Source organism: Lepidochelys kempii, chromosome 2 (genome assembly GCF_965140265.1).
Source record: "Lepidochelys kempii isolate rLepKem1 chromosome 2, rLepKem1.hap2, whole genome shotgun sequence".
NCBI lineage: Eukaryota > Metazoa > Chordata > Testudines > Cheloniidae > Lepidochelys > Lepidochelys kempii.
In genome coordinates, this window is record NC_133257.1 from 42,388,810 (window position 1) to 42,411,905 (window position 23,096).

General features: G+C 43.0%; 1 pseudogene; it reads left to right on the plus strand.

Moving 5' to 3' along the window:
• The first annotated feature begins 1,145 nt into the window (after nt 1-1,145).
• LOC140906489 (elongation factor 1-beta pseudogene) lies at nt 1,146-7,454 on the plus strand (annotated as a pseudogene).
• The last annotated feature ends 15,642 nt before the right edge of the window (nt 7,455-23,096 follow it).

Sequence of the window (23,096 nt, forward strand, 5' to 3'; positions counted from 1 at the left end):
GCCTTAAAACAATGAAGCAAAGTATAAATTCAATTTTCTTTGCCAAATAGCATTTAAAGTTCTGTGCTGGGGGAGTGGCAGGGAGGAAACCAAATTAAGCATAGGTGGTTGTACTATTTATTGCTAGGTTGACTTTCCATTATAAACCTGTTTTCAGTTGCTTATTACTTTGTTAAACTAATCCATTGGGCTGAAATTTTCCATTGTGTATGTCTGCCTCAGCTGAAATTTTCAAATACTTCAGCCTAAAATGGTTCAGCTGTTTGTGACGTTTGAGGGAAAAAATGCATTCTGCCCATGTTTAAAATTCTTCTAGTCATTTAGTTGAGAACCTCTACTACCTTCATGTTGTGGAGGAATGATTTGAAATTTGGCAAAGGTATTGCAGTGCTATGAGGGTTGTGCCTTTGTGCTGTGTCCATAAAAATTTGTGTAAATTTGGCTAAGTTATGAGCTGCTGGGAGCATGGGGGTGGAGGCAGGATACAGAACAGGTACTGAAGGGGGGTGGGGAACTGACAGTGGGAGCCTAGAAGCAGAAGAGTCTTTAGCCATTAAAGACACTCTTCTCCAAAACCTGGAATTGAATCCAGGATTCTTGTCTGTTCCTCTGCACTTAATAAACAACTGAGAAACCCAATAGTAATCTGTTTCTTGCCATCTAATGTGTAGTCCACACAGAGGAAAACAGCCTACTAATGCTGCCAGTTACTCTGTTAGCTCAAGTGTAGAGGTCTGTGCTGCTGATGATCCAAGATAGGATCAATATGGCTCTACAGGAGGACATTTGGGGTTTTTCAGTTTTTGTTTTAAAATTAGGAAATTACATTTTAAAAAAATTAAAGAATACTAAGGTTGCAAAGTCAAGCATTCAAAAGTTAGTCAGTTTTATGGTTGCCCTGAAACCTTAGTCCAGCCCCCTTGTGTGTATTACACAATCTTCAATCGCATGATCAAATACCATTTTTCCACAAGATCCTAGTGCTCAGGCTCGGAGTTCTAGAGATGAATCATGGTTGTGTAATGATGAGGCTGCTGTCTGCAGGACCCTTGCCTCATTCATTGTAGAAGTTGGAAGGTGTGTAGAGAATGAGGTAGGGGATTACAGGAAGAGAGAGGCTGATCCTGAGGTTAAGCCAGTTGAATGGCCTGGCAAATTGGATTCTATCCCTACCTGTGCTACAGAGTTGCTATGAAATCCTGGGCAAGTAACTTAGTGTTCACAGGTGGTTGGTTTTGTTTCTCATTTTCTTGCAATTAAATTGTTTGTCGATTTAAGATGGTCTAAGTTAATGCTGTTCTGCAGTTTAATGGTATTTGACTTGAATTCAATTTTCACGCTCCTCTTAAGTCATCTTGCCCATCACTTGAAGTCCTCGTATTAATTTCTTCAACTAAATTTTGAAACAGCAAAGCCAGAAACAATGGATTATTTTAAACTGCTCTGTAACTAGAAACAAATGTTTGTTTTAAATCCAACTTCCACCCTAATGAAAACTAAAACAGAGAGAAACCCCCAAGGAATTTTTGATAAAATATCCATGGTTGTCCTAATGGAGCTGCTGAATGTTGGGATTCCCCTTTGAGGCCTTTTCTGTGTGGTTTATACAGAACACCTTGTCAAGTTCTGGGAAAACGGTTCGGCTAATTCTCTGAGATCCAAAAACTGCATCTGATGCCCACTCATCATTCATGTTACTTTGTTATGTATGTAACAGCTCTAGGCCCACAGGGCCCAGGCCCAGACATGGGGCAATAGGTACTGGGTAATACCACCGTAATTCCACATCATGTCTCACACTACATAGTTTATATACATCTTTCCTAGCTACTAATATCTTTACTTGAATATAATTGGTTTGGACATTGTAGGGCGAGTGTAAGGACCAATCACTTACATCCTTCCCCTATCTGTACTTCAAGCTTATCAGTTCAGGGTGTTTCTGCTTTTCTCAACTAGCCCAAAAACACCATCCAGCACACAGCCTGTTACACCTTGTTTACAGTTTAACCTCACGCTCAAATCAAGCTATAGGCAGGTTTACTTATGCCCAACAAGATCTAAGCCTGCGCTAAATATTAATGTGATAAATATATTCCTACTTAAAGTATTTTCTCTCTAGATAGGTATTGGTTTCTGTTGTCCTACAGGTTCCATCACTCAAGCTTCAGGCACTCTAGAGAGAGATCATGGGCTGAATCCTTTGCCTTGCAAGGGTCGGTTTGTCTGTGTGCCGCACTGCCGCCATCATCATGGGCTTTGGGGACCTCTGGTCCGCTGCCGGCCTCCAACTCCTCAACGACTTCCTGGCCAACAAGAGCTACATCGAGGGGTATGTGCCCTCTCAGGCTGACATTGCTGTTTTTGAAGCAGTGTCTACGCCGCCTCCTGCTGACTTGTTCCACGCTCTCCACTGGGACAACCACATGAAGTCATATGAAAAGCAAAAGGCAAGTTTGCCAGGAGTAAAGAAGGCTTTGGGGAAATATGGTCCTGCTGATGTGGAAGACTCCACAGGTGCAAGCACAGATAGCAAAGATGATGATGACATGGATCTCTTTAGATCTGATGATGAGGAGGAAAGTGAAGAATCCAAGAGACTGAGAGAAGAGCGTCTTGCTCAATATGAATCTGAAGTCCAAAAACCCAACTCTTATTGCCAAATCATCCACCTTACTGGATGTAAAACCCTGGGATGATGAGACAGACGTGGCCAAATTGGAGGAGTCCAAAGCATTCAGGCAGATGGCTTAGTCTGGGGATCTTCCAAGCTGGTTCCAGTTGGCTATGGTATCAAGAAGCTTCAGATTCAGTATGTAGTTGAAGATGATAAAGTTGGTACAGATATGTTGGAAGAGAGAATAACAACCTTTGAAGATTATGTACAATCAATGGATGTAGCTGCTTTCAACAAGATCTAAACCCTGCTACATCTGGACTAAAAGTACTTGAAAGCTTAAAAAAAAAGAATAGCAGCCGAGGCAATCCTTGAGTAATGCAAAGCTAGAGCAAACTCTGCATAGCTGAGCCTTGGGCCCAATATCCTAATGGTAGACAGAAATCTTCACCTCCTTTCCTCCCCCAATCTCAAATAGCACACAGCCCTCCTAAAGCCTCTCAAATGAGGCCCTTAATTAACATTTTTTTCACTGAGAGTGGGCCCAGTCCTGGGAAGTAGTAAAAACTCTCCATTCCTGTTGCAAACTACAACCTCGGTGCTTGCAGTCCAGAAACAAGGCAAAAGCCCTTTGCTGTTCAGCATCCCAAACTCAGCTCTCTTCAGGGCACTTTCGAGTTCTTCTGTTGGTAGAACCTCCAGTTTTGGTGGCAGCATTTTTTAAAACAAGTTCCATAATGGAACTCAATCCTCAGACAGATGTGAAGCTTCTATGCTGAATGTGGCTGGTTTTCTTCAGTTAATGAAAAGCCTGAAGATCCTGGAAAGTTACTGAACTTGGGCTTGAGTTAGCAGCAAGCATCCCTCTTGGGAGCCAGATGTAGGGAGAAAATTCCTTGATTTTCATTGGTAAACAACCAGGCCCTAATTTTGTGACTATTACTCAGGCAAGGCCAGGTTCAGAAGCCACACTACCTGTCTGAAAATGTGTAGTGTGCTTGCCTCAAAATGTGTCACATTCATCATGGCTAGACAGGCTCGTACAAAACTGGTCTGGTCCCTGAAAAAGCTGAGCAGCAATGGGGGGAGAGGCAGGGACTATATTTTAGAGATTTATTGATGCTGTCACCTCTATCCAGGGATGCTGATTTGTAACAACAGACACATCAGAGCATGAGGCTGCATCCAGAACCATAGATGTTGGGAGGGTTCCCCCTCCCCACATGCGTCTCACTCGCTTTTGTGATTTTAGGATAAAATAGTGTTTAATTCAGAAGACCAATGATCTTATACAGCAGCTACTGTTCCCTTTGTTATTGTTTGTGCACGTATTTTGGCATTTATACACAATGGCCCACATTCACCTCACCTAGCACAAGGTGGTGTCTGTTTTTTTCCCCCATTCTTTTCTCTGCATTCTGCCCAACAGAGGTCAGGTGCTGCCATCCTTCCTCTGGATTTTTAAGAGTGGAGAGCAGTGTTGGATTAGTCAGGCCTCGTCAGAGCCCTCCTGTCAGTGATTGCAAAGTCCTTGCATGCCCCCATGCTACTGCACAGCCGAATTTTGTAGTGGTTCTAGACTCCAGCATGTTTCCTAGAAGGAGGGGAGGTTGTGGCTGTTTTCTGCCTACAGGAGTTTGGATCAGTGTGTCTCATGGGTTGTTTAATTGGCTGCTCCCCTCTCCATGGATCTTCTGCTGCTGGACATCTCCCATAGACTCAGCAACTATGGCCTTTTTCTATTTTAAAATGCCCTGTTATGTCACAATCTCTCTCACAAGAGTTTAGTTGAAAAGGAAAAGTGTGTTAGTGTCCTCTATCCAACAGCTTAAAAGCTTGCAGGGTCGTAGTAACAAAGCCTGTCTCAGAGTGCTAGCCCCTAATAAATGAAGCAGGTTCTGTGCCAGAGCAGGTGTTCCCACTTTGGCCAATTAAGAGGGTGGGGCAGCACCTGAGGGCTATAAAAGGTCAGGGAGAGACCCAGGCAGGGAGGAGTTCTGGTGAGAATTAGTCAGGAAATGTGAGGAGAACTCTGGGGAATGTCAGAGGACAGAAAATGCTCTGTAGCTCTCCCTGGAAAGTGAGAGATGTTATCAGGAAGCCAGCAGAGGGGCTGGTTGGCCTGCTGACCTTTCTGAGTCCAAGTGAGAGCTGGGAGGCTGCAAAGGGCTGAGAGCTAGGAAGCCAAGGGAGGGGCTAGTCTGCTGATCTTCCTGAGCTAGAGAGCCAAGACTCGAGAGGGCTGAAGGCTGAGAGCAGCAGAAGGAGATGCCTGCTTGCTCTCTCAGCTGGGAGCTAGAGAACTGTCCTTGTAGGAGGACAGTGCTGGAGGGCTGGGCTCTATGTTGCATGCTCTGTTTGGACTATGCTGGTGGAATTCTGGACTGTGGCTGTGGGACTTTTGTTATGACATGTGTGCACAGGACTCTTGTAATAAGTGAACCCCCCAGGGCTGTAATTATACTTGGGAAGATACTTTGGACTATTTCTGAGGCAGCTGTATCTGTCCTGCAGTGGCCTGCAGCAGGAGGGTGCTCCAGGGAAAGGCCCTATCACATTGCCATCAATAAATTATCCAATGGGGTTTTTGTTGAACATTACTTCTAAAGCACTACAAATGCATATAAGAAATCTGATGGATAATCCCCCAAGCAGCAAAAGAAATAAAATTACACACAGGTAATTGAGATCAGAATCTGCCTTAGAATCTCCATACCCTTAGACATGTAACAGCTGTCACTTGGTACCGCAGCGTAATGATATGCTGTTAAATGGGAGAAGGGAATCACACTTTCAGGGAAATTAATGTATAAAGTTTTTGGGGAAAATCAAAGAAGATTCACCAGTTAAACCTACAAAATGATTAATGCCCTGGGGTATAGATCCAGTCAGTGAAGGACTAAATAGGCTATCTCGTTACCTCTCACTGGATTTACTGTAATGACTTGGCAGCAATCAACACCTCAGCACTGATTCTCTGATAGAGATTGTTCTTACCCAGTTCCCCATCCCTGAAATGGTGTCCCTGTTTCTGTTCAGTCCTGTACAACAGGTGTCTTCACCTCCCATGAATGCCCCAGAAGCTTTTCCACTCTCTGGGGTGACGACTTGTTAGAGGTTGCTGCAAAGGACTGTTATGTATATGTTGAACATGAAGACCCCCTGCTGTGTATGACCGAGCACTGAAAGAGGGGCCATGCTGGAAGAAAAAATTAGATGGTTTGGATTGCTGTGTTGGATGGGTTAGTAGGGGAAAGGGAGTAATCAGTCTTGCATAGGGCACCCATAAAGAAACAAACCTCAAAGAGTAAATGAAAACATTGAATGAGAAAGCAGATATGTAGTGAAACATAAATAGCGTGCTACAGCTTTAATGAGCAGACTTCAGAAAGGTGAGGTCAATAAAGCATTGAAGTTCATTAGTTCCTTAATTAGACATCAAAACTTAATACTCAGCATTAAACACTATACATGTTCAAAACAATGTCCTGAGATCAACCAATTAAGTGGTAGGTGGGTAAGATGCTCATTTCACAGCAGGGGAAACTGAGACAAGAAAGATGAAGTGACTTGCTTAAGTCCAAGCAGCAAGTTAATGGCTGAAGTAGGATTGGAACTGAGGACCTGCTGACGCCAGTCTGTGCTTATCATGGCATTCCAAGGTCTCTTTAAACTTCAGAATGTACGAGCTGAACAAAAGTTTAAGCTGCAGCAGATATTTTAAAATGCAGAAATCACAAAGAATAGATTAATTATCAGGAATACACCAATTAATAATTTATAGCTCTGGATGTTATCAGCCTACCATCATCATCTTTAATTTGTAGAACTATTTAATCCTAATATTAAACATGAACATCCAAAAAAACAAAACAAAAACCCAACTATACAAATGTGCTGTTATGCCTAACATTGCTGCGTCCTGTTACATACCAGTTCTTCACCCTGACACTAGATGGGTCTATACCATAACCTTACAAGGCACTGCTAGAAATATCCTGGCTTTGTCTTTTTTTTTTGTTATTATTATTTATTTCATTTTTCAGATGACAACACCTGAGAGGTTTATGACCATCAGGAGAATTTACTACTAAGTCATATACTGATGTAATGAAATCTAATATATGCTGTGTAATGAATTATGAGATGTTACTTAGTTTCAGGATTTTATTACTTCAATCAGTTATGACCATATTTCCTTTTATATGGTTGCTCACTCTTTAAACATACCAGATGACTGTATAGAGAACACCTAATAAAATCTGGAGATGTTAGAATGTAAATGTTTTAATTTTTTTGCCGTAAATTTGTTTTCATTCTAGCAATGAGAGCTGTCATATTGAAAACAGTACATACCTTGTTGGTATTTTCTCAGATCTTTGATAGAAAATAATTGGATAGCACTACTTAATTATGTCTACTGAGAAACATTATTAATTGGTAGTGACGGTGCTTGGGGAAAGAAGGAAGAAGAGGAAAATAGTATTCATTTTTAATAGAAAATTGGAAAGACTATAAACATGCCATTCATGATAGAAACTATTCTCCTGATTCTCATCTCATTTATACCCAGGCACCTCCAGTGACTCACTGAACTCACTCCAGATTTATACCACTGTCAATTAAAGGAGAATCAGGCTTTGTGTTCTATAAGCTACAGCAAAATCAGAGGTATGAAAACTGTCACCATAGCCTCCTGGAATTTCCTCCTAAGTTTTGCCCCAAACCAATTCTTGCATTACATTTACAAGGCTATCATCATTTGACATGTAGGGCTGATGTGGTCTCACACAAATGCACTCCTTTGAAGTAAGTGGAGTTACATAGCTATAAAACAGACATAAGATCAGAACCAGTGTCTGCATAACTCAATTATAAAACTGTCATTAACTGTCTTAAACTATATTATAATAAATAGTAGCTGAAATTTCCCTATTGACATTGTTAGGATGTTTATAACAGTGTTGAATTCTCATGGAAAATATTTTAAAATTGGTTTAATGAGGGTTAGTATAATATACTCCATGGAATAAAAATATCAAAGGGTGAGACCTTCGTGCACTTTAATGTAGGTACTGCCCTGATATTTGAGCATAGATACCTTGTATTTTATAAGGACTGCAGCTAATGATATGGCTATACATGGCTACCGCTGTACAAAAATAGGCCCCCATTGAAATAAAAGGGGCGTTCTAGTTCTATACCAATGGAACAACAGGACGCAAAGAAGCTCTCATTAAAAGATTCTAATAATATCTACAGTACTGCCCTACATCTAAGGGTACATCGACCCAGCTGCTGGGATGGGAGATGTGATTCCCAGCTCAGGCAGAGATATGTGTGCTAACTCTGCCCAGGCTGGCGCACTAAAAATAGTAGTGTGACCATAGCACAGGTGGCAGCTTGGGCTAGTCACCCGAGTACATAGGTAGGGGGTGGGCATCCTGCTGGAGAGCCCATCAGTCAGGGCTGCCCTATGAGATCATCCCTGCAGCGCCATTGTTTGACTTAGAAAAATGTCAATAGACTAATATGACAAAAAACCCTCTCACTTTGGCCCTCCAAAGACTTTGAGCTTTGCCCAGTTTCCATTATCCCATGACCTGATGACCCCATTTTTCATTTTATATTTGTTTGTTATTGTTGCTGTTGATAAACAAGACCAGCTTTCCGTGTGTGGAGATTGGATTGTCTGCCTTAAAATAGTTCCAATACAAAATTATTTAATCATCTAAACAGTATTATTAAGGGGAAGTTCTACGGCTTATGGTATACAAGAGGTCATGCTAGATGATCACAGTGGTTCCCTTCTGGCTTTGGAATCTAGGAATAAAAAAATTCTCTCAATAAGAGTGTATGCTAAGATGTTTCTCAAAAGGCCCATCTTGTTTCTCGCTCCCATTAATATCTCTATCAGTAATTTTATAAAATGTTAAAGAACTTCAAAGTGGTATGGAATAAAGAGCTTTATATTACCTTTGAAGAAAGCCCAGAGCTGGTCCCAGGATCTAATTCAGCTAGAGGGAGATGGCACTTGAAATGACTGGCCAGCATACTTGAAATATGTCTTTTGTACAGTTACAAGGCACAGTTTAACTCCATTAAAAGCATTTTGGCAGTTTATCAATATTTGGGAACAAGCCATTGGACTGGCCTGCCATAACCCTGTATGTAGGAAAAGTTGACAAAGCAGTGTAACTGAAATTGACATCTCTTTACCCTTTAGGTCCTTAATAAATTACTAATACACTTAGTATTACATAGCTCTTAAAACTGTTTTCAGCTGTGTATTGTTAACAGATGCCATCCAAAAACATGTTTTGGCAAATATGTTGTATATTTATTTTGTGTATTTCTTTTACATCCCCCATAACATTGTAGACTTTGAGACATCTCATAGAATAAGTCCAAGCATTACTTGTAACTTGCAAATAGCAGGAGGAAACAAACTGTGCTTTCCATAAGTTCCATAGAGGATGTAAGAATTCATATTTGCTGGGTTTTTTTTTTAACTTTGTAGTCAATGAAAGATCCTCTCTCTCCCAGGCTTTATTCTCCTCCTCAAATTACATCTGATATAAGTTTGCTTTTGTTTCTCACCTAACCTTCTCAGTAGAAGCCCAGAATAGCTTTTCCCAGGAGGGTCACTTAATAAGATATCCTAGTATGTGCTGTTGTTGTAGCTGTGTCAATTCCAGGATATTAGAGAGACAAGGTGGGTGAGGTAATATCTTTTCTGGACCAACGTCTGTTGGTGAGAGAGAGAAGCTTTCAAGCTACACAGAGCTCCGAGCTGAAGAAGAGATCTCTGTGAGCTTGAAAGCTTGCCTCTCTCACCAACAGAAGCTGGTCCAAAAAAGATATTACCTCACTCAGCTTGTCTCGCTAAGATATCCTGCTGGCACTCAGTTGCTGAAAAATTTGATTTCTCTTGCTCCATTTGCTGACTCAGAAGAAACTAGTATATACCGTAGAAACTAAATAATGTGACTGGCTGCCTGTGTCATGGCCAGCCAATAAATCAGCTGTGGTCCTGGTAACAATACTGTGTGGCATGTTTAACGTGTTAATTTTCCAAGTGAAGTAATGATTGCTTGGATATATAATTTAAGAAAATGTTTGTTGGCCCATCACATTATCGTAGATTGACTGGGAGTTGTACCCATTCTTATGTAAATGACGACTGCAATTTAAGCAGTTGCTTAAAGAACTTTGGTCCTGATTCTCATCTCACATATGCCAGCTTCATTACTGCAGACTTCTGTGAAGCTGCTTCTGATTTACCCCAGAATATGCCCTTTCTTTCCTTTGATTGGCAAGGTTAACAGTCAAAGGTGACCCCAGAAACTGTAAATGTGCTGCATGGAGGGTGGAGTGGAATTGTCCTAAAAATATTCGATCTTCTGTTCTGGATTTGCTCCAATACCATTAGCAATATTACTTTGTTCTGCTGAGTGAACCCAACTGGAGGAATCCCATATCTCTTTCTGCTGGCTGGACCAACCGCTCCTATTCAGCATCACAATGACCGTTCCAGTGGAAAGGTACACACATTTAGAAAATGTTTCTTGACCCCCTTGTGATCGCAAAGTGAGTCTTCTCTGCACTGTTGAAGGTTGGAATATTGGCATAAAAAACAGAATATCCTGCAGTGCTGAGATGGGTGAAAATTTGAGTCACTGAGTCAAGGAGTTGGCATAGATGTGTTCATTTGGGATGATGAGCCCATGTTCGTTGGCAGTAACTATCAAAATAGTTTACTGCCCTTGTGCCCCACTTCCTGTGGGGTTCTGTCCAGGAGCAGACACTTGAGATGGTTCTGGGAAATATATAGAAAAAATGGCTCCGTAGATAACTAAATGTGTATGTGATTGAAAACCATCCTTCTTATTCTTGACTCTGTCTGGACTTGCTCCTCCATATCACCCAGGCTTTCTCTCTCTCTCTCTCGCCTCTCTTGTAACATCAGTCAGCTCAATGTCCTGTTTCACAACTCTTGGTATGGGAGCCTTCTCTTCTGCAGCTCCTGCCATCTGCAACAGCCTGGCTGTATCCCTCTAGGCAATTTACAGCTCAAATCCCTTTCCTATCGCTCTCATTTATTGATGAATGCTGAGACTTGATTATTTAACTCTGTAAATCATTTGGGAATATGGTTTGTAGATGAGATACTATACAAAACAAAGACCTTCCATTCTCATTGAAATCAAAAGGGAGGGATGGGTTGCCATTGACTTTAATGGGAGTGGAAGCAGGGCCTAAAGTTGTACTGTACAACTGTATGGTAAACACACATTAAACAGTCTGAAATCAGAACCCATGTTCTAATAGTGATCTACAAAACAGTCAGTGTAGACAACCTTGCTCTGATGTTATGGGAGCAGCATGTTGACAGCAGAAGCAATATGATAAAATCACACACCACTTGCATAGGCAAGAGGGAGTAAAATGAATGTGCAAGTATATAAAACTTGTTCGAGTCAATTACATACGTTAGTAACCCCTGCAGTATTTGAAGTTTAAATTGCTTGGAAATTATTCCAATTCTTATATCAGGGGAGAGCTCCTTCCTGGAAATAGGCTGAGCAGGCAAAGACAAATCTCCCATATGCCGTACAAGTGACTCAAGGGAGCTGAAGAGAGAATACTGTGTTACTGCCTTGTGTTACGAAAAAATATTTAGTCCTAGATGGTGATAACAAGTGGGCTTAATAAGGAGCAATTATTTCTCACTGGGTAAACAATTTTTACAGTTTCCTTCTCTGTCTATATAATGCAATCCTATCTGCTTAAATAACCTAGGATTGTTCATAATAAATTGCCATAGAAAACTCACAGCTCAGTCCAGACTGTGTAATACTAAAGAAATGGCACTATTTGGGTATCCACATTTTTTAACCCGTTTTTTAACCCAAAATATATCCTATAGAAAAAAGGAGGAATGAGAAAGACATTGCTTGCTAGTGTGCAACTGTTTTAAATTATTATGTGGTTGGTTAGCTTTAAATTTGCTTTTTTGGTGGTTTATTTTTTAATGCTTTAATTTGGCGCTGTTCCGTGGGGATTGACTGAATTTATAACCTCAATCCCATGGTTAAATTGTTCCTATGAGAAAAGGCTCCATGGATTGAACTTGCTTAAACTTCAGTATAGAAGGGAGGGGGGGGCGGGGGCGGACCTCATGTCAGTGTTTAAATATCCTAGGGGATCACTCAAGGATTAATGCCGAGGTCTCCTCAGGCTCCCGGGAGCTGGCTTTACAACTAGGAGGGGACCTGAATGGAAACGGGAGGAAAGATTGGGCTACAAATCAAGACAAGCTTTTTCTTTCAGATGCTCAGTAGAATTTGGGATTAGCTACTAAAAGAAATAGTAGAAATAGGCAGGGGAAATGTGTTTATAAAAAGAGGGGTCTTTACTTAGGAGTGCTGGGTGGCTGAAGTGCAGCATGTGGCTAAATGGTGCTCTGTCTCCACTAGAGAATGGAAGCAGTGGTAACAGAGCTGTGGGATGACACCTGAGTAAGTGCCAACCATGCAGCGTGCCTTCACTAGCCATGCTGTTTTGGTTGCAGTTTTGCCTTGTGAATACATTTGCCCTTTAATGCTCAGAGGCAGGTGCCCTGCCCCCGTAGAACCCACTCCACAGTTCCTGACACAGATCCCCTAAGCAGTGGCTTCTGGGAAATATTAAAAGGCCCTCTGGGAACCTCCAAGAAATGACTTCAGAAAGAGGAAAGAAACTTTTCTGTAGCTCTGTGATGAGCGCACCTTGCCAACGCAGCAGCCGACCGTGAGGATGAGAGCTCTCCTGGCTGTGAAGAGAGCAGTGATCGCGCTGTGAACAATAGCTGCCTAAATAGTTAAAGGGCACAAGTCTGGGGTGGGCAGGCCATTGGTGACTGCTGCTGTGGTGAAGATTTACAGGGCAGTACACAGTGTGTTACAGAGACCTCTGATGAAGGTGACTTGTACCGAGACCACTGAGGAATGTAAACACCTGGGATTCCCTAACTGTGCCGTGAACTTGCTCTCACCCCTGCACCACACCAGGATCTGGGCTTATCCATAGTACTAGTATAAAGCACAAACCCCAAAGTCATTCATAACCAGAGCACTCACCCATCCATACGTTGAAATACCAAGAAATGTGAGAAAAATAACAGTCACAGTTCAGATTCAAAGCAAAAGGCTGCTTCTTGGATCAGCGATGGTACAGACATACTAACATTCACACACAGCACTTACAATATAAGGAGGAAGGTAGGTAGGGATGCTAGATTAATTTGACACTGGAGAGGCATGTCTTTATCACGCTAACTGGACTAACAGAGGTTGTGTAATGCAGGCAAACAGGACCTTCAAAAACATCTCTTGGCGGAAAATCCCAGGCAGAGAAAGAATTCAGAGAGCAAGGGGAAAGCAGATAACAGTACAGCCAAGTTGTTCACATAACTGATATGAAAGGACTAGTTCTGTGAATGGTGAGGTTGTGCAAGTTTCGGTGGGGAAAGACAGAAACGTGCAGTGACCCAAAAACTGATTGCAAGCCTGGAGCACTTGCTTTAAGAGAACGTTTTTATATGACTCCTGAGCCTGGGGAAAATGAAGGGCTAACTTTAGTGTCTGCTAGATTTCTAGGAATGTGTTTGATGTCCCACAGCAGCTAGCCGACAGTGCAATTCTCCCCCTAAATCTCACAGTGCAGCCCTATTGTTATTGTCCGGGCTTGTTATATAGGACTGCCAGTTTCTCTGCCTTCTTGCAGCACTGAGTGATGTCCATCTCAGCCAGTTGCTCACAGCCATACACCAAAGTATTGCGGTAAAAGTAGTGTGCTATGGGGCATTACAGTGTGTTCAGTGTTACTTGGACAGGGAGGTGACTTTTGGCAAACTTTATCCCTGGACAGTGGTGTGCAGAAAGTAAACCAGACAGGCCACCTAGCTAGTGACTAGTGGTGAATTACAGGACAATAGAAGGAGGGCTTTTCATCATTCTTATGCCAGCAGTTTGCATGCATGCTGGCTCTACACCACTGGAAGTTGGCTTGGGGAAGACCACACAGCGGTTAGCCTTGTTCCAAGCAAGTCTAATGCAAATGTTGGTTCGAACACCTATGCACTGTTGGGAACGCTTTTGTGTGTGGATATGAGGGGTGTTACAATGATCCTAGTGAGATCAAATGGTTAAACTCACAGCATACAATGCACCAGCTTGAGCTGATTAGCTGCTCAGTAGAGATGGAACATTTCATGCTGGTAGTTCTGACCTGTGTATGCTGCACCTTTGTATTAAATTTGATACTGCCCTTGGATTCCTGGCAAATTGCAATGTAGTTGGGGAAAGTTAATCAGCCAGATTATGGCAATTCCTGTGGAAAGCAAGTTTCACCTACTATAGAGATAGGGTGACCATACATCCCGTTTTGGCTGTGACAGTCCCTTTTTTAAGCCCTGTCCTGACCTTTTTGACTTTTGTGGCAAAACTGGGCATTTGTCCCATTTGCTCTTGCCAACTCGATCAGTTGCAAGAGCAAATGGGACAAATGCCCACTTTTGTCAGACAAATGGGGTGCAGAGGAACGTGCAGTGGGGGTGTGTGTGAGCGGAGATGCCAGCCCCACACGGGAGGGGAGGGCAGAGGTAGGGTTTGGGGGAAGGCAGTGTTCCAGTATGCATGGGGACGGCAACAGCCTCGTGCACGGGGGCCGGCAAGGTTCCAGTTACCGAGCAACAGCCTCGCGGGGGGGGGCAGCTTGAGCAAGTGGTTGGGGGTGTCCCATTTTCCCTTTGGGAAATATGGTCTTCCCACACAGAGAAGGAGGATACGTGTAATGGATCTATCATTATTTTCATCCTATGGTGCCCATCTCTTTGTTTAAAATGAAAAGTGTGATAGTATTTAAAGTTTAAAAAAATTCGTATTTGCAAAATACAGTATATAGAACAACGCTACTGAATACGCTCATCTGGGAAACACCCTCTATTTATATCCGGTGTAACCTTCTGACAGGTGGAATCGGCAGCAAAAAGGGCAAGGTTCAATATCGAGAGGTTCCTTTTAACAAGACAAAACAGAACCAGCTTGAGCCTGCACCCAGTAATCTGAGAAAACTAAGCCCTACCCCCGAGCACCTCGAAGAGGCAATACTTCCCCATGAAAGTACAAAAAAATGTCCCCTTTACATGCCACTCCCCTTTCCCTCTGCCACACCCCACTCACCATTGGTTTTCCTTACTCAGCGAAGACGCAGAGTTCAGAGGTGCATTCACCTGGGTCCACCGGCCAGCCCTGGAAGCGGGGAGGGGACACTGGGCAATGCCTGCACTGCTGCCCTCACCTCACAACTGGCTCACTGCTGCTGTCGCTGTTATCTCTGCTGCCATTCATCTCTGCCACTGGTTTCACTGCTGCTTGCTGCTCTCTGCCACTTCTGCAATGCTGCGTGTCTTAGCCCAGCTCTTAGTGATTTCACTGGATAGTAAGGAAGCTCTGTATTGCTGCTTTTTTATTCTCTTGCAGTGCAATACTGTTCCCATATCAGGTCTAAAGCTTAGCCCCCAGATCTGCTCATCACTGAACAGAAACAAGGACTCTGAGTTACGTCTAATCAGCTCTAGCATTAAACGTGTGGGAGAGGGATAGCTGGTGTTGAGCAGCCAACAAATCATCAAGTAGAAACACCTGCCCCCATCTTCTTTTTATCTGTAGTGGAATTTGGCATCCCTACCCCCAGCTTAGCAGGTGAGGTTCAGTTTAGCCCCTCAATCAGGGCAGGCTAAGTGCAGTTCTGCTGCTCTTTACTCATACAATAAGGATAACAATATTCCATTACCCCTGCATTCAACACTAGAGTGATTTGTAACCCCAAACCAGCCCAAATGGATCATTTTGGCAAAGCAGGTCTGTCTGCTGAACACCTAAGCAGAGTAGGTATGTCTATGCAAACACAGTCTGCTTCTGAAGCCTCCCCCGACCCTCCATGCATCACTGGATGTCAGGGGAGAGCTCAGTCAGACCCTGCTTAGACCAGTATGAAATGGTGTGTTGTAAAACCACATTACAAGGTTTGCAATTGTATAGGAAGGGGGTTGGGTGGAGGAGTAAATCTCTTAACTCTAGAAGTCTCAGTTGCAATCCCATCTAGATTACTAACAACAATCCATCTGATGATTTCAACTGAGTTTCCAGTGGACATTTGCCCACTTCCGAAGAATGCAGCGCAGTCTGGCCTAGCTGACAGTCTGTTCTATGGAGTGAGCCAGGACGGAAGTATCAAGGCTGATGCTGGTCAGGACCGATAGGCACTGACGGAAGGTTGTGAGGCAGTTTGCACAGCATTGCCTGCACTCCGCATGGCGGTAAGCCTGGCTTCCAGATGCGAAATATTAGTACAAAAATCGACTGTGTCACTGAGTGCCCAACATTGTTATATTATTGAACAGAAAGAGACTTCAAGCACAGAGGGAAAATGTCTGCTAAGGCATAAACAATTAAAGCAAGAGACACCCTGAACTTTATCTGGTCAATATTGTAAAAGTTAAACGATGTTTTGCATTTCTAAGAACATCCCATTTTAGCATTCTGCAGCAGCAAGGTGGTCACTGGATTTTGGACTGTATCCCATCCAAGCAGAATTGAACTTTCCATCCATTTAAATCCAAGAAGAAGGGAATAATGATCTCAGGATTTTGCATTTATCCTTGGATTTGGCCTATTGGCCTGCCTAAAGAAATGCAACGATCTGAAAAAGTCTTCACAAAGCCAAGACTTACATGGATAAAGTGAAATTCAATTTTATCTTAATGTGTTCTTCAGAATTGTCTTCCCCCTTATTCCTTTACAGGTCAGATAAAAGCTAAATTCTGCTCTGAGCTCCTCCAATCAGTGCAACCCTAATGAAGTTGCATCCCTTGAATGGAGAGCAGAATGTGACCCAAAGATTTCATTATTCTGAAAATGACTTGTACAGAGAATTGTGGGGGAGGTTGTATGATTCAGCAGCCCCAGCAGGACCAGTGAGAGGGTTGATATTTCTGGTCGTCACAGTATTAATTGTTCTCTATATTGGTTTAAAAGAAAAAGAGCCTTTCTGAATATACCAGTTAGCATATGTAGTCACTATGGTATTTCTATAGTTCTTCTTATCTTTATTTTGTCCTGGAAGCAGGTTTTCAAATGTGTTAACCATACGAAAGAGTCCTTACCTGCCCTCTTAGAACCAGAATGTGCCAGCTGCTGAAGTAATACCTTAGGGGAACTTTTCCTAAGGCATAAAGAGGAGTTAGATGCCCACTGAAAGCCTTTATACCCTTACTCCCATTATACTGAACGGAAGTACTGGAGGAATACGGTAATTTTTAACATGAGTAAGGGTGGCACAGTCTCGGCCATAGCTTTTTAACAATGCAGTAATTCTATTCCCCAAACAGTGCAAGAACTTTCAGGCTGGAAGAAGTCTTTTGCTTAGCGGAAGTGTTGAACTGTGGTGTTCAATCACTTGGTTTGCTGACGCATACAATCTGATTGGCACAGTGGCCAAAATCAAAGCACTTTAATGCTGAGACAGTTAATTACACTATCAGAGAACAAACACAGTCATGATGTATCTAGTCACAGCCCTCCACATTTGGATTTAGATCTGGAACCTTATCTGAGAAGGTTCAGATTTGATGTTCTTATTCTTACCCAGATGGTTCCAACCTGTGAATTTCAGATCCAGGTCCAGATCCAAAATTCCCCAGAGTTCCATGGGGTTTGGATTCAGTTTCCTCATTCTGGCCTGTCTAAATGTATCTAAAGACAACAACAATAATATACTGCACTGTCTTGTCTTTAGGCTCTTAGTATTAACCAGTAGCCAATATTGATATTTGTCCCCTCTTGTTATATGTTTCTATATTATTGATTAAACAATTGGACTACTGTCAGCCCACAGAGTTTAGAGAGAGATAGGAAAAGAAGCAATGTACTTTTCTGTCTCACGCACCTCCAGTTAAGTACTGACCTCAGAGTTTATTGCTGATGATGAATAATGATATGTGAAATGAAAACAATGTGACTTGATTTTCAGATATCGGATTGAACTGACAAGGTTGGGAGGCAGAACAAACTGAGTTTTCTTTTTGAACTGAGTGCATTTGATACAAAAGTAATTGAGAGAATAAATATGGAACCATGATCTGTTATTTGTACAGAAGCCCTCCTTTGATCATAAGCACATTTGACAATGTAGGGATGCCTGTGTGTCTATTAGTACACGTATTATCACACCCACACCCTGCCTTTGGAATTGCAGTGCAGAATGCAGGGGCAGAAATTGCTGTTTAACGCCCCTATTGTGACTGACGAATGTAAGGAGAAGCCACTAGAGAGCGAGAGAGTGAGTCAGAAGAGAACCTAGGTGGAACAGGTACAGTAAAGAGGAAATGAACTCACAATGACCATCACACCTTAGAATTCCTTTCACATCTTTAAGAAGCCCCCTCTCCCCACGTTACCACCAAATAGCCTTGGCACTTGTATGCCCTTCCTTTGTTTCAGAATTCTCACCTGGCATGTGAAAATCCTACCCCAAGGTATGAGGCCGTAGATTGTGTGGGCCTTGATGTTACAGGGACTGGAAATGGGCTATAGCGCCTTTAACTTACAGGTTGACCTAGGTCAGCCATGACAAATAGTTTTACCAGCTGATAACTCTTCTGTGGCTTATGTGAAATGAATTTGGGGTGTGTAATGAGGTTGTGTGGCCTCCCTTTGAGCCAGAGGGGGAAGAACCACCCTCTGTGCCCAAGTGGGCAGAGCCAGGCCTGCCTCACCCCTTCCACTGGAAGCGGGTAACAGGAAGTATAAAGAGCAGGGCCTCCAGCTCAGTTGGAGCTGAGACACCGAGGGAGGTAGACGGATCCTGCTTGCTCCTGGCCGCTGACTCTACTACTGAGCCCAGTGGTGGCCTGCTTGCCGGGGAACTTGCGTCTGCCACGGACCTGCCAGAAGAGACGGAGGATGCCCCGCAGATCCAGGTAAACCCCGAGGGGAGGGGCAGAAGTGTCCAGGGACAATCTGGCTGTAGCTCTGCCTGAGGCACGGTTGGCATGTTGCAGCTGGAATCCCCGCTGACCCAGTGGCGGACCACTTTGCCACTGTTAGGGCCCTGGGTTGGGGTCCGGTGGAGTAGGGTGGGCCTGGGCCTCACCTGCTGCCTCACCCCTGGGGTGGCAGCATCCCCTCACCAGTTCCAGAGGCCTGTGTTTGTCGATTCCCCTGCCGGAGTTCGGACACCCGACCCCTGGGGTTTTTGCTCTGTCCCTGCACCAAGGGCCCAGAGCTAATTGACTATTGGGTTTGCTTTTGCCCTGCATCAAGGAACCAGATCTAAGTGACTGCTGGGATTGCTCTGGCTCCTGCAGAAGGGACCTCAGGTCATAGCCTCTATGGTGTTTGCCCAGTCCCTGCTTAAAGAGCCCAGGGGCTATAGTAGCCTGTTGACTGTTCAGCCCCCGCCTAAGAGCCAGGGCATACGGACTCCTGGGAGAACCTGTTTCTGCCTACAGACTGGAAATAATTGCCTATCTGGGGGGTTGGCCCCATTAGGCCAGTCAGGATATTAAACCTAACTTGCAAATTCCCCTAAAACTAAACAGAGATCCCGATGGTGTAGTGAGGTGGTGTGGCCTCTCTCCAATCCAGAGGGGGAGGGATGACCACCTATATTTTCACCTGATGCATGGAGATTTATACATACTACTGGTATGAAAAAAAATTTCTGGGTCCATAAAGTCGTGTTATTGTAAGTTATCACAGTGTTGCTGGGCTACGCTTCAGTTTGAAGACAATACATTCTGTGCCAGTCATGTACATCATTTCCTTTTGAATGCTTAAGCCTAAGCGATTTCAGACCTTGTTTTGGACATCCTGTATGTTTCATGAGCCGAAGTAGTCTTTCGATGAAATTCTTGCTTCGTGGCCCCAAAATGCATCTGAATAAAATTGTCATGTCAGGAGTTCAGATAATTGCTTGGCCTTTCCTGTTAGTCATAAAACAGGGCAATCCAACTTTTTAGACACTTCCCCACACTTTAATGTGCTTTTCAAACACATGCCGAATAGCATAACAGAATATGAACAGGGTTTTATAAATGTGTGGTACTTTAAATGCTAAAGAAATCAGAGACTCTCTTTGCTGGTGCCATATGTATTACTGTGTGATAAAAATTTACCAGCATGTAGCTCCGAAATTACTATAGTTACTGCTACATTAGTCTTAAATCTTATTTATTAAGCACAATATTTCTTTCTGCAATGGAAACCCCAGGCATGTGAGTTCATGCTCTCCGTTGTTTGTGTCTTGAGACACATGGACTGGGCCAGGCATGGTTTTCAAGTCTATCCCCTCACTTTAATTTGCAACTCCAGACCCAAGCACTTCCAACAGAGGCATTTTTTCTCTTGCCAAGCAAGTGGATTGAAAAGTCATTCCTTCTAGATCAAGAGCAGCACAGCTCCTTCAGTCTAACAACCAAAGTGACTTGGGGAACGTAGACTGGGGATTCCATCCTCCAGGGAGCAAGCAAACGATTCACATTATATGCTGCCTGATCTGCAGCAGTGCGGAGACTGAGAGTCCTGGATGGATGGTTATAGATTAGAATAGAAAGAAGGCTGAGGCATACTTTGAGAGTGGTGGTAGCAAGCTGCTCCAATCCTGTCCTCATTGAAGTCAATGGCAAAGCTTTCATTGACTCATTGGGGCCAGGATTTCTCTGTAGTAATAACCATCTGTAGACTGATTGTGTGAGTCAGACCAGGCAGAGGCAGGACTGTCCCGTGGGTGTGAGGGTGGATTCAGAGAAAGAAACAAGGCAGGGAGATGCACATCCTGCTAGTGGATGGAAATCTGTCCGGAGTTCATAAATACAGGGATGCTGGAACAATTCGTATAGTGGGGGTGCTGAGAGCCGTTGAACCAACTGTAAACCATGTATATAATGGAAACCACTTCAAGATATGGGGTGTGGCAGCACCCCTAGCACCCTTAGTTCCAGCACCTATGCATAAGTATTGTAAAGGCTTGAACACTGAGAAGCATTACAAACATTCAAACACCACAGAGGAGGGTTTACCGGGATCAGAGGCCCAAGCTGAGAGATGTGGAATTCCTCAAGGAAAAGTTGTGGTCTGGTATAGTGCATGCGAGATATGAGCTTTCCAAGTGTTTCTGTGGTTGTGAAAATCTGATTGGAATATTAGATTCTCCAACTAAACACTCCGTTTTGATGGAGAGAAGGTTGAAATATTTATCTATAAGTTAAAAGAACAAATCTTACATGAAAGGGGGGGGAAACGTCATTGCAAAGTGAGGAAGTTCTATGTTAAAGAAAAACTCTTACAAGTGTTGGAGATTATGGAACTGCAGAATGCAGGTACCCCTAACAATCTTACCTCTGTATCTGTAGCCTCATCACACAGTGTAAGATAGATACATGGCTATGAAAATTATCACAGCTAGTTCTGATTTTAAAGCTTCTAAAACTTGGTGGTTTGCCTGCCAACCCTACCTGCTACGAACAACTTAATCCTCATATATATTGGCAGTTTACCTACAGAATTTAAGAAGTGCACAGCTATGGATATCCTTAAGCACATCTGTCAGGGTTTCCTCCCCACTCTGAACTCTAGGGTACAGAAGTGGGGACCTGCATGAAAGACTCCCTAAGCCTATTTCTACCAGCTTAGGTTAAAAACTTCCCCAAGGCACAAATTCTTCCTTGTCCTTGGATGGTATAACTGCCACCACCAAGTGAGTTAGACAAAGATTTAGGAAAAGGACCACTTGGAGTTCCTGTTTCCCCAAAATGTCCCTTCAAGCCCCTTCACCCCCTTTCCTGGGGAGGCTTGAGAGTAAACAAGGTGAGCACAGACTAGACCCTTGGGTTTTTAGGACACTAAAAACCCCAATCAGATTATTAAAAACAACTTTATTATAAAGAAAAAAAGTAAAAGAAGCACCTCTGTAAAATCAGGATGGAAGGTAATTTTACAGGGTAATAAGATTTAAAACACAGAGGATTCCCCTCTAGGCAAAGCTTTAAAGTTCCAAAAAAACAGGGAAAATTCACAAGCTAAAACAAAAGACACTCTAAAGCATTTCCTTGCCATTACTTACTACTTCTGTAATTTTAGATCTATCATTCAGTAGGAGCTGAATTACTTGCTTGATCTCTCTTTGTCTTGGAGAGAACAAGAAAGAGCACAAACAAAAACCTTCCTCCACCTACCAGATCTGAAAGTATCTTCTTTCCCCATTGGTCCTTCTGGTCATGTGCCAACTAGGTTAATGGAACTGATTAACCCTTCACATATAAAGGAGGGATTTTATGCTACCCTTAGCTGTGTGTTTATGACAACATTCATTGTGGTCTTTGCAGCCAAACTATGAGTGTGTCCAGGATATAAAATGTCCAATCTCCATGGTTGGTTATAATGTTGTAAAATGCTGAATGCCTGGCATGAGGGAACAATAGTGAGAAGGTGGGCGGAATGCTGGATAAGTGTTTGGAAGGTGTATATGAAGTGTAAGAGGTAACATGCTGGTATTGCTGTCTTGTACATGGAACATGAATTGGAGGACAGTCTAGAACTGTATGGGTTGTGAATCTGTAAGCGGCGATTGATGCATACACTAGTTTTTGAGTCCAACACAGTCTAGTGAGGGTATTTGGCTCATAGCATCAATGGCAAAGATGTTGGGATTATTGTAACCTCTGCAGAAGCCCATATAGACTATAAACAGTGCATGAAACCTTTGGAATTTATGATCTCAGAAGGCCTTCTTGCAGGGTTTATAAACTTATAGCAGTGTATGGTGAGCTGATAAGAATAGTAGGAATCTTTGGAGAGTTTATGAACTCCACAAGAGTTCCTGAAGTATTTTGAATCTCTGTGAGAGTCCTTGTGATTGTTATCATTACCATCAATGTAACCATAGCCACTGCAGTCAATGCATCTTGACCTAACCTATGATAAGGACATTAATCTTTGCGTTAATTTAGGTCAGGTGATGAGCCTTAGGGAAATAAAGTTTTCATTTATTGCAAGTACTCCTGTGACTGAGGCCCCGTAGTACACAGTTCTCTTAGATTATGCATAGGTGCTGGAACTAAGGGTGCTGGGGGTGTTGCTGAACCCCCTGGCTTGATGTACAGGGTTTACAGTTTAGTTCAATGGCTTTCAGCACCCCTGAGACTATGGAGCAGCTTTTTGTAATGTCCATGTTGGGCAGCTCACTGATTGCAATATCGCACCTCTTCCTTTCTGTAATCCAGGCCTCCTTGCTCTGGCACCATATCTATTTTGCCACCTCAGAGTCCTGTTTTGTCTCAGCAACATGGAAGTTGTGCAGCATATCTTAAAGAAATGATAACACTGTCCACAATCGATATTGACGAACACAGAAATATGTGCATTGCACTTCAAAG